The sequence below is a fragment of the Episyrphus balteatus genome, chromosome 3, assembly GCF_945859705.1.
Source record: "Episyrphus balteatus chromosome 3, idEpiBalt1.1, whole genome shotgun sequence".
Lineage (NCBI taxonomy): Eukaryota > Metazoa > Arthropoda > Insecta > Diptera > Syrphidae > Episyrphus > Episyrphus balteatus.
Window position 1 is genome coordinate 97,714,313 of NC_079136.1, and position 12,376 is coordinate 97,726,688.

The following is a 12,376-nucleotide window of genomic DNA, read 5'->3' on the forward strand; positions in this document are numbered from 1 at the left end:
TGAAATGCAATAAGCTTTCCAAAAAAACTGAACCATTACCATTGGCTTTTTCTGTCAAGATGAGTTAGTTGCTTGGTTTTGTTCGCATTTAAGCAAAGGTCTTAAGGCTTGGCCACACCGGAGGGTACGCGGTAGCGGTACGGGTAGCGGCAACGATATTTGTATTAAAAAAAATTCCACACCCGAACGTTGATGTGTCAGTTTGGAATTTTTTTCATAGAAGTACCCGTACCGTTACCCGTACCTCTACCGCGTACCCTCCGGTGTGGCCAAGCCTTTAAGGCTTGGCCACACCGGAGGGTATGCGGTAGAGGTAGGGGTAGCGGTAACGATATTTGTATGAAAAAAATTCCACATCTGAACGTTGATATGTCAGTTTGGAATTTTTTTCATACAAGTACCGTTACCTCTACCCGTACCGCTACCGCATACCCTCCGGTGTGGCCAAGCCTTTTAAATGAACAGTTTCTTCTTTTGCTAGTGATATTTTCAAGCTTTTGAATTTATAAATTAAAAATCGTACTACTCACTGAAGCTGAATTTTTCTCAGTCATGACCATTATTTTTGTTCTTTGAAATATATTTTTCGTTTATTTTTCTATAGCCAAGAAAAAAATAAATAAAAAAAAAACTAAATAAAAAAAAAACTACTCTGAAATTCTTGCAAAACAATTCAACAAGTATCTTTTGTACAGTCCCGCACCACTCAGCAGGCAGGTTTCTTAGTAAGACTTTACCCGAACAATAGGCTCTTAGGACATCAATGCCAACCCAACTACAACAGATACCATTATTTCTTTAAACTATAGAAAAAAATGCGTACCCATAACAACCATCTGTATTTGAAAATGAAATACATATATTTTTGTTTCCTAAAAAAAATACGCATTTTCGGTATACCTACCTACTAACAGACCTGTAGCATTTCTTACTCCTCGTCATGAGGATTATCTGTTTTCTCTGTGCATTATGCCTTACAGACGATCATTAAAAAAAGAAAAGCCACCTGGTCCTTTTTTCCAATAGACATCCTGTGTTTTTAACACGTGTCATACGCCTACAAGGATTCTTTTTTTGTAATTATATTTTCCAAAAAACGCACATGCTTTACTATTTTTTTGTCGTTGGTCCTAAATTTAGTCCTGATGCCAAAATTAAAAGTAAAAACTGTAGGGGAGAGTGGGGCTAAATGTAACAGGGGTAAGAATTAACAGCTAAAAAAAGCGATGTTCCTTTCAATATTAAGAAACGCGTAAAGGAGAAAAATGCTCAATTTTTGCATATCTACCGGCACATTTTCTTCAGATGAAGATTAGACGACAGGGTGAGAAGTTACACTAGTGGTGCCCAAAAAATGCATGTTTGTAACTTTTTTTTTTAATTTTATTTTTGGTCTACCTCTTTACCCGAAAAAGATAGAGTGCTAAGTGTTTTTTTGTTATATGCAACTGTGTTTTGGCTCAAATTGCGTGTATATGTTATGTCTATATCAGTTTCGCTTTTTTTTTAAATTGATTTTATGTGCCAAATTTCATGCTGGGGCTAGTTGTAACATTTTTCCGGGGCAAGTTGTACCATGTAAAAACCTACCTATACTGAAAAATTGTTTACCTAATATAATTAACAACCCTGAATATGAATGCTTCTAATTGAATTTGTATTTATTTTGAAATTGGAAACACATTTTTGAACCACCACTTGAATTCATAAAGCTTATAAAACAATTTATGAATTCGAATAACTTTTATTTAAGACTACTGTCAAATTTTCTCTGGAAATCTTGGATTTGCTCCACTTTTTACAAATTTGCACCAAAATTTCATGACTGAGGTTTGTTTTTATTGTTATTAATTAAAAATAAATAAATATAAACAAATAAAGGTATTTTTCTCTTATTTTTAGTTCTTGGTACAACCTACCCCGGTATGTGTTACACTTTGCCCCGTATGTGGGGTAAGTTGAAACAACACGATTTTTTTTTTGGAAGCTTTATTTTTCAACATTACCGTTATGTTTTGCTAAATTTTTATGATGGATCTTGGAGCTAAAACATGGGTCTTTAATTTAAAAAAGGTCTGGTTGACCCACTTTCAAATTTGTAGGAGAACCATCGATTTTAGAAAAAAGTGTTACATTTGGCCCCACTCTCCCCTACATTTGTCGAAGATATTTTTTTAATCGAAAAAAAGATGATTTATACACATTATGACATCTGAAGGACGAAAGAAACGAATTTACAACAACGAAACAACTGCAACTGCAACTGCGTCCGTCCTAATGTTACATAACAGCTTAATTACCAAAGGATACAGATGAACGGCAATAAGGATAACCCTTTTCACTCTGATGATATGGCAGGCAATAAAATAATGCGCCAACTCGTATCACTGGACAAGAGAGTTACATTTGTGCCAGGTGTTAAACCCTCAGTTAAAAAACATTATAATCATTTCCCAAAATCCTTTTTTAAAATTCAATTTTATCCTTGGGGATAGAGAAGGCCTTCTGGACTCAAACCTGAACACATCTGTAGCGAAACATTGGCTCCCGCGGCAAAGGGTCAATAGTATGTGCATGTGTGTGTGTATGTGTGTGTTAACATGCGAATGAAGTGAAGATGCCAAATCCTTTGATTTAATGAGAAAAATTGGGGAAAAAAGGATACAAAACATAAAGGATACCTACAATATAACATCATCACCCTTTTTCGATTGATTCCATGCCAATCCAACCTATTGCGCCGTCAAATTTTTCATTTTTTTTTTTTGTGTTGGAAAAAATAAGAACATTTTGACTCTTATACCTGCTGCATTGGAGTTGTCGATTGAAAAAAAAAAGCCAAAGGATCGAATGAAAAAACAATTATTTCACTCCGTGCACCTTTCTCAGGTGAAACGTGCTTCCTTTGTAATTCTCCTTATTTCCCTTAAACATGCAAATGGGAAGGTGTTCTTTAATTTTATTTCTGTTTTTTTTTTCTGTGTTTTTCTTGAGAAAGAGAAAAGGTGCGTGTTTTTTTTTTCTTTTCGTCCTTTGAAGTGTATCATCCTATCGGATTTATTTTAAACTATAAAATGTGCAACAGGCGGCTTTATGACAATAGACAAAGACACAAGCTATAAATGTATTCAATAAGACTATTTCAATGAAATAAAGCCACCGTCAAAGAGTTTCATTGCCAAGAGTTTAGTTATATTTTTATCACGTACTTTGGAAAATCACGTCAAAAATGAAATAAAAATATATTTTATCAGAGGATAACAAAGATGTAGAACTAAGTTACAATGTTGGCTTAGAAAACCTTGCAAAAAAGTAAAAAATTTGAAAAAAAAAAAGAGATTTGTTTTTATATTTTGCAATCAAAACGAAAGAGTTGATCTGCGAACTTTTAATTAGATTTAAAAGAGAATGATTTTAACAGGGTACTCCAACCAAGCACCTTTAACGAGCTAGAGTCAGTTTCACAAGCGGTGTTTTTAAAATGTTGATTGTTTTTATAAATAAAAGTTTATTATGTATTTATTTAATGCCCAGGGCCGTCTTTAACTATCCTGGGGCCCTTGGGCACACAAGAATTTGGGGCCCTTTTGAAAAGTAAAATAAGTACAATGGTTGGCTAAAAGGCAATGGTTGGTTAAAATGGGGTGCCAATATATCGTTCCATATAAAGTACCTACTGTCTTTATTATTGACAAACGGTGCCAATAATACGTGCATTGAGACATCAATCGTTGCCACTGCCAATAATTGTACTTTTTATACTGCCAATAACTATACCTTGTATCCGTTATGAGTTTCAGTTTGAAGAATTCGAAAAAAGAGCTCAAACGGATTGATAGATTTGCTAAAAACTAGGTGCAGACGATTTGTACGTGATTTCCAAGAGGCGTTTTTTATTTTATTTTAATGTCTCCTTTTTAACGGATATCTCCAATATAAAGTTTTCGAGATATTGCAATTTTCTCAAAAACGGATAACGATTTTGCTTTGAAAAATAAAAAACATTTAATGCTGCAATGGCTGCACTTTTGAAATAAGAAAAATATTTTTTTGACCGTTATTAACGGTACCTACTTGCCATAGAACCGATTTCTTAATGTAAACGACACAACCGATTTTAATGAAAATTTTGACATAAAAAGGTTTATACTGATATTAAAATTAAGAAAACTTTAAAAAAAATTATTTTTGGATTTAAAAAATAAATTATTTTTTTTTTGAAAAACAATTTTTTTTAAAGTTATTTAATGAATTTTATGTGTCAAATTAAAAAATGTTTGGGGGTGCCAACCATTGTACCATTTCGTTTTCCATTGAACCAAAAGCCAAAACATTGATGTACCGTCGACGAGCCTGCAATAGTTTTTTTTCTTAAACGTTTTCCAACGGAAAAAACATTGATGTTTTTTGCCGACGAATTGATTCTTTTTTCGTCTTTTAATACGAATCTACACATATTTTTACACTGATTTTAATACGCACTACAAATTTGACAGTTTTGCAAACTTCAAACGAAATTATTATTTAAGGAAAAATATAATGGAATTCGTTGTTTTTATTAATAAATAATAAATAATCTTACCTACAGTGGAAAAAAAAAGATATTTTTCTTGTTTTTTGCAAATATTATTGTCTTATTTTTTGGAAAATTGAATATGGGTTTGGTCGTTTGGATTTAAAATTTTGTCCGCATACAACGCCACATAATTTGTTTTCATTTAGAAATGATATATTTTCCGTATAGGTGTAGAAAAAACTTTATGTGATTGTTTGGTTGCCATATAAAAACTAAAAATTTTTGGTAGATGGTCTGCCCGACAAAAATGTTTTGAGAATAAATGTGTGAGAGAAATTTTCGTTGGGGGCCCTGGGCACGGGCCCCGTGTGCCCTTATGGTAAAGACGGCATTGTTTATGCCAAATTTTTGCCGCTCTACATTTCCTGCCTGAGAAGACAAAGTGCCTAATATTTAGCTTTATGAAGTTTTAAGAAAAAGGACATGATAAAAAGATCAAAATAAATTATTAATTTTATGCCTCTTTTCTATAATTAGAGTAGATGAGGACAGTCGACAGTCTACATTACCGTTTAATAAAATGGAGAACAAATACAAATCGTCGGCACTAGTACGATAACTTGGGCGCCGAGATTTGATAACGGTTTTTTGTAGAGAGATCCAATACAATTTATTTTTTACTATAGAATGGGGATGGGGTTTGTCTTCCTCCGTTTAGGCGGGAGGGGAAATTTTCTAAAAATTTACCTAAAATCAAAATAATAGTAAAAAACAAACAGTTATGAATTTTACCTTTTTCAAAAGGTAGAGTTTTACACTTACAGCCTTATTTATTAGATTTCACTAAACAGCTCTAAACGGCTAAATAGTTATACAATGAATAAAGTTTTATGTAGCCTTTATGCAACGTTACATAAATTTCTATTTATAAAATATTTTTTTAGCAATTATAGTTATACTAGGTTTGTGTCCAAATAAGTACTAAAAATGAAAAATCTGTCGATAAAATAACTCCATCTGGTTTGAAAATAAACAAAAAAACAAAAACGTGAGCGAAAGTTCTTGATGTCTTATAAAGAAGAAAATCTAAAAAAAAAACACATTTCATTTGTTCTTCTTGCTTACAAATTGTTCACATGCTCCAAAAAAATTACATCAATTAAAAAGAAACATGCATAAATCATTTTTTCTATGTAAAAAGAAAAAGATGAAAAGAAAACCCACATTTGTATATGTACATATGTAGGTACTGCAGCCAAAAGTTCTCACATCTTATATTAGGAAAAAATCTCGAAGAAACACAATTTCTTATATTTTGTTTCAGTTGATTACAAAATTATAAATATAATTGAAAAAATAAATTCTTCAATGACATAAAAAAAAATATAAATGATTGCTGTGTTGTCTTTTTCTGAAAATTATTTGATGTTCAAATGACATTTAAGCAAAATATATTCTTATTCAAGCTCTAAACAACCTAAAAACGCGTTTAGCTTATACAAGCTCTATTAAACGTTGCATAAAGTTTATAAATGACAATTTTCTGTTTAAAGACATTATAAAGAGTACATAATGCTATGTTCTGTCTATGATGAGTTTATAAATAGGGCTGTTAATTTTTAAATCAAGTTGTTTTTAAATTAAGTTATTTCAATCAATTTATGTTTGAAATAATCGATTTCAAAGTTAAAATTAGGGAAAAAAAGTTTAAAAAACACACTTTAAATACTATTTTTGTCAGGACTGTACATTTCAATACAAAATTAACTGATACAGAAAACTGACTGAATTGATTTCCTATCAAACACTGAAAACTATATGTTTCTTTGCCTTCTAGTTTTTGAGAAAATTATTTGCAAAAAATTTGAAATATGTATGTATCTACTTACAATACCCCAAGACTTTTATGTTTTTGAAAAAAAGTGCATTAATAATGTATTATATTAAGTGAAGGTAATACATTAAAAAAATTGTTGGCAAAAAGAGATCTATCTTTGCTTAAATGCGTTCTCCGATCATGGGGTAAAATTTAAAGCGTCTTTAACTTAATTTTTTCGTTTCTTGAAAGAAAAACTAATTCTCTTTGAAGCTCGCACTGTGTTCAACATATTAAGGGTAGAAAATTAATCCCTTAAGTGCGCTTAAAATACAAAAAAAAGGTGGTAACGTGGTTTTCTACGTAGATCATCCTTATTTAAAATAATCATTTTTATCAAAATCGTACTCAAGATGGGGTCACACGTAGCAGTTGTATATAGTAACAGTTACAAATGGATCGCCGAATTCCTTTGCCCAGCGTCTTACAAATCCGGGCATTGAGCTAGCTTTGTTTACTATGATATAAATGTGTTTGGTGAATTCTTAGTTTGAACTGAATTGGACACCCAATCCCTTAGCCCGAAGTCCTCAATCTTGACATTCATCTTAAAGCTAGTTTATTTAAAAAGTAAAAACATTAATGGAGCTACTGTTGCATATTATAGTATGTATTGCCGTTCTTTTTTAAAAATATTCGTATTATCAATTTTTAGAAACATTTAAGAACGTTGCTAACCTTCGGACTATAAAGGATCAACTATAATAGGCATATGCGAGCATGGGCTTATGTCAAAATGGCATGAGTGAGTTGTCGAACATACACAATTCTTATGGGATAGCCATAATGCGCATATGCGCGCTTCGTTAACTTTCGTTAAGCATATGCCGTGCACTCTTAACCGCACGGCATGAGCACGGTTGCCACTTCAAAATAAAAATTGTGACCAAGATTGTAAATAAAAATGACCAAACTAAACTAAAAATGACCAAAATAATTTGTTTCTGAAAACTTTGAACTAAAAACAAAATTATATAAAGAATATTCGTAAGGGACAATAGAACAGTAACCATAACGGACCAAGTCAATAATAAATTCAAATTCAACTTGCGCAAGGTTTCACATCTGTCATTAGTTTGGTCAAAAAGTGTTTCGTTTCAAATTGTCATTTGTTGAAGAAAAATATTCCCTATGTCAAAAGATTCAATGGTAGCGTATTTACTTCCACACAATTTATCTCCGAATTCATTTTTTGTGACTTGGTTCACTTCAGCTCTTAGCCCTTCAAATATCAGATCTTGCTTAAAGTCTTGTAGAGTTGTTTATGATTACTCAAAAATGATCCTCATTTTTTTTTTTTTTCAAGTGTCGCAACGGGATATTTTTTAAATAGCGTTAACTGTAGAAGAATACCCGAATTTAATCGCTTTTCAGGAAAAAAATTAAATTGGGAAAATCTAATATATAAAAATCTCATGTCGCAGTGTTTGTTATCAAACTCCTCCGAAAAGGTTGGACTGATTTTTATGAAATTTTGTACACGTATCGGGTAGGTCTGAGAATCGGCCAACATCTATTTTTCATACACTTAAATGGTAAGGTTGGCACATCATAAACTTTTTTTTTGTCTTATTTATGAGAAAACATTTTTTTTTTAATTTTTTTATGATTCACTTTTAACCAATACACCAAATTTCAAATTTAATACATTCTAAGTTCAACCAATGTTTTTTAATCGCGATTTTTTGTCGAAAAATAAAGTATTTTATTATTGCGAACAAAATTTTTTTCATGTTATTTGTTTTTTTTTTTGTCGAAAAATATTTTATTATTTTCATGTCAAATAAATCAAATTCTGTGCATTCGGTTTAGTAAAATAAGCGTTTTATTAGCTGTGTTCCTTTGGAAATATTTATCTACTTTTTAGTACTTAAAGCTGCTTTGAACTACTTTTTCAGTATAGCAAAGTAGATCAAAGTAGTTTTAAGTACTAAAAAGTAGATAAATATTTCCAAAGGAACGCAGCTTTTAATGTGAAAGGTAAGCCAAATAAAATATTAAAAAAAAACAAAAGCTTTATGGTAATTAGTTAATTTAATTGTTCATTTTTTAAAATTTTTTTTAAGATTAACTGGATCATTTCAATTACGAACTACAAGAAATAAATATAAGTGTTTTATAATTGTAAAAGGTGAGGCAAGTTCAATATGCGACATGAGATTTTTATAAATTGACATGAACTAGCTGACCCGGCGGACTTCGTTCCACCTTTTCTATTATTTATTTCCAATTTTTGACTCTGTAGTGTGAGAAATTTTTCTAATACCAACAGAAATCGGGTTTCAACAATTTCGTACTTAGGCTCTGTCATTTATCCTCTGCTTGAAGATATCAATCTTGACGGTGCGATCGATAGAACTCAAGATATAAGCTGTTTAATAGCCTGTTTTCACTAGAGCCCAAATGAGATAATTACGCAAATTATCTCATTTCGAATGTCGCATCGACAAGATTGAATTTTTCAGGTTTTGGGAAGATGACAAAACATCAGTCTTAATACATGTTCAGAATGTGAATTTGTGTTAATTTAGCCTACTTACGTTATTGAACCCCCGGAAAACCATAACAGGCCGCGATTTAAAGCTGCTAAAATTTTAAATTCGTTATACGAAAATGGCTTTAATACTGCATGCTCACATTTTGGTTATACTTGCACTCTCAAAATTTGCTGTGGGATCGCGATCTAATACCACTGGAAACTAAAGATAGTGCAGGCTGATACTTTGTTCATTTCTTCAGAAAAAATTACCAAATGGAATAAAAAGAGACCAAATGACCAAGTGAATATAAAATGAACAATTTTGGTCATAAATGACCATTGTGGCAACCGTGGGCATGAGTAAATTTCTCAAAATAAAATGAAAACAACATGGATGCAAGGGGGATGGAAAAATTCATTTAATTTTCACTTAACAAAAATGTGATAAACGAATTGTGAATTGAATTAAAACAGTTTTAAAAATACATAAATGTTTGCGTAATTCAACGCGTTTTTTTACAAAAATTATGGAAAACAAAAATTGTGACAGAAGGCTATGCGCGCGTATGTTCATTATGGCTACTCGTAATGTTTTCAGAAACAGAACGAAGCAGTTCGTTCGGTTTTGACATAAGCCCATGCGCGCATATGTCTATTATAGTTGGGCCTTAAGTCCGAACAACGAACTGTGAAATAAGTTTGGCGCACTTTTTTTTTGCTTCTTTGTCTTTTTAAACAAACATCTCCCAACAGAAGAGACTTTTCTAAAAATTACTACAATCATTCTTAGAAACATTACTCTTATGCCAATCAATTTATTATACTTATACCAACCTACTATTGACCAAGAAAAAGGCGCGTAATATTTTCTGTACACATTTTCATGGCAGCCGTTTACTTTCACTTCCGCATAAAAGAAGTGCAAACATGACATAACCAAAAATTGTCATGTCTTCCTGGTTAACATCGGAATCAATACAATATATGACTTCCAGACACTAACGATAGATATGACTGTTATGATGCTTTGTTGTTCCCAGGTTTATAGACCTATATCTGCTTGCTATATCTATTTATCCAACCCAGAGAGAGAGAGAATCCCCCAATAAATCTTAACGCACACGCATCCCAACAACACAACTGTCATTTTGTTGATTTTCAGTTGCGCAAAACAATTACTAACATTGACTGATGAATAAATGACTTTACACGGATGTATGTCTTTGGCACGAGAACAATACCGATTGTCTTCGCTTGTCCTCCCCAGTGGCATATCTCTCAGATTTGATTCATCAGTAAAAAAAAAAAAAAGTGTATAGGAATTCTTTCTTTAGTGTCTTTTGGTTCGTCAGAATAATTTTCATTCAATAGAATTATTCTCACCTATGTTTGATTAAGAATGATTTATTATAGGTATCGCATAAGAATTACATTCTAGGAAAGTGTGTGTAAGGAGTTATGTATTTTTTTTTGCACAAAGACCTACTGTAAATAATAAGATTTAAGACTTTTTCAAAAGAACAAAACGGAAATATTTAAGGGAATTTTTAAAAGAATGCATATTGATGCGTGAAATTTAGGTTTAAATTCAAGTCTAGAAGAAAAGAGGAAACCACACTGGTGCAATTTTTATAAGCAGAAGTTTTATGACGAACTCTTCCATAAATCTAGATTTAGTACTTTTCGGTATAAAGCATATTTTGACCTCCATTTTGAAAATAGATTTCTAATAACCTCGGTATTATCCTTTGGTCTTACGATTAAATTTCGAAGAAATGGTTCATCAGGAAAAATAAAAAAAAAAAATAAAAATCCTGATTTTGGATTCCAGTTGAACACAACCAAAGCATTTAGAAAAATATTGTTTTGTTCCAGAAACAAAACCACTGCAAGTTAGGGAAATGCTTAGAAAGCACATAGCCAAATATAGATTAACGATATTTTTTAACGAGAATATCTCTAAAAAGTCAGCTGAAAGACAAATTTTGTTTTCGGATTCGAGTTCAGAACACCGAAAACCTCGAGAAAAGTATTATTTCGTTTCTGAAACAAAATTACTGTAAGCCAGGGAAATGCTTGAAGAGTAGCAAGAATTAGATAATTTAGAATTTGTAACGGGGAACATCTCAAAAACCCATCACCTCAAAAACCTTCGAAAAAGTTCATCAAACTTAATTAAACAAAACCCTTGTTGCCCAGTGAATTGCTTTACTTCAAATAACGATAGGTACCATACGATATAGCTTCCAATCAATCTTGTTCAGTTCTTTTTTAATAATATCTACTTAAAACGGTTAACTTTAAGATAAGAAATACAAAATGACTTCCTCTAATTAATTCAATTTCCTTTTAATGACCACAGCTATCCGAAAACATAAGTGTTCAATCTCTTTAAAGCCTTATTGCGTGCAAATCATTGTCATGATTACGAAATTAATTGAAAGGATTTCTTGCAAAACCTAAAATAAAAAAAAAAAAAAAAACAATACAAAAGAAATTAATAAAAACCTTTTAACCACTAAGAAAAAAAAAAGGAAAACAGAAGAAAAAGACTAACGCCAAACACCTTGCATCCTGCTGCGCACTAAACCAGACCCTTAATCCACTACATCGCAGTCCGATTTGTGGCATGAAAGTAGCAGCAACAGGCATTAGCAACCAAGAACCACAAAAACGAACAAACTGACGAACATTCTCCTCCACCTTCATCCACACATCCATCTCTATCAAATAAAACAAAACTGAAAAAAAAAAAACAACTTCTTGTTACCTACCATCAGCTATAGAGGTCCCAAGGTGTACATATACCTACCTTGATGTGATGTGCAATTTTTCATTATTTATCCCCAAAAACTTTATTTCATTTGAACTAACCTGTTTTGCTTTGAACCCTGTTCCAAGGGACCTGCTAAAATTCTCAAAAGCCCAAACAGAGATGAAGAGCGTATACACAAAAACATTAAATTACACCTGCACACGCGTATCCTCCAAAATTTGGTGCTGCTGCTGCTGCTGGACGGATAGGTCAGACCAAAGCCTAAAAACATAACACACCATCATCGATAAACAAACAATACTTTATAAAACACTCACGTTTAAAAATAACAGCCCACTTGGCAAAAGTTATTTTATCGCAAAGTTCTATAACGAAAAGTTCTACTGATTACGTTTTAAAATCGACCATAACATAAACTAGATAGTGATGAATTAAATTTTTGTGATGTTAAATTTAAAAAATTTAAAATTTCAATTTACTAAAAAAACTCCTTAAATTTTGAACTTTTTGACTGGGAATATCAAAATTTCTTTAATGAAATTATTGAAACAAAGTAAAAGTGTAAGTATTAATCATCATTTAATTTCTTAAACGTCCACTTTATATATTTTTCCAATAAGTGGTCAATTTGCGTGGAAATTCCCAGTTAGGAATGGGTCGTACCTACCTACTTGAGGTTATGGTAAAATTTGCTAAGAATATTCAAGCTTTGTATATAAGATAAAAAAA

At 31.7% G+C, this 12,376-nt stretch overlaps 1 long non-coding RNA gene across 2 annotated transcripts; it reads right to left on the bottom strand.

Moving 5' to 3' along the window:
* Nucleotides 1-11,074: 11,074 nt before the first annotated feature.
* Nucleotides 11,075-12,171, bottom strand: LOC129916817 (uncharacterized). Of its 2 annotated transcripts, XR_008772553.1 has the most exons (5): nucleotides 12,127-12,171; nucleotides 11,965-12,063; nucleotides 11,746-11,908; nucleotides 11,429-11,612; nucleotides 11,075-11,330 (listed from the first exon to the last, which is right to left on the bottom strand). It is a non-coding gene; the product is annotated as an uncharacterized LOC129916817 (long non-coding RNA). The 2 variants fall into 2 exon arrangements; XR_008772552.1 differs by having other exon boundaries at nucleotides 11,077-11,330; nucleotides 11,965-12,159.
* Between the last annotated feature and the right edge of the window lie 205 nt (nucleotides 12,172-12,376).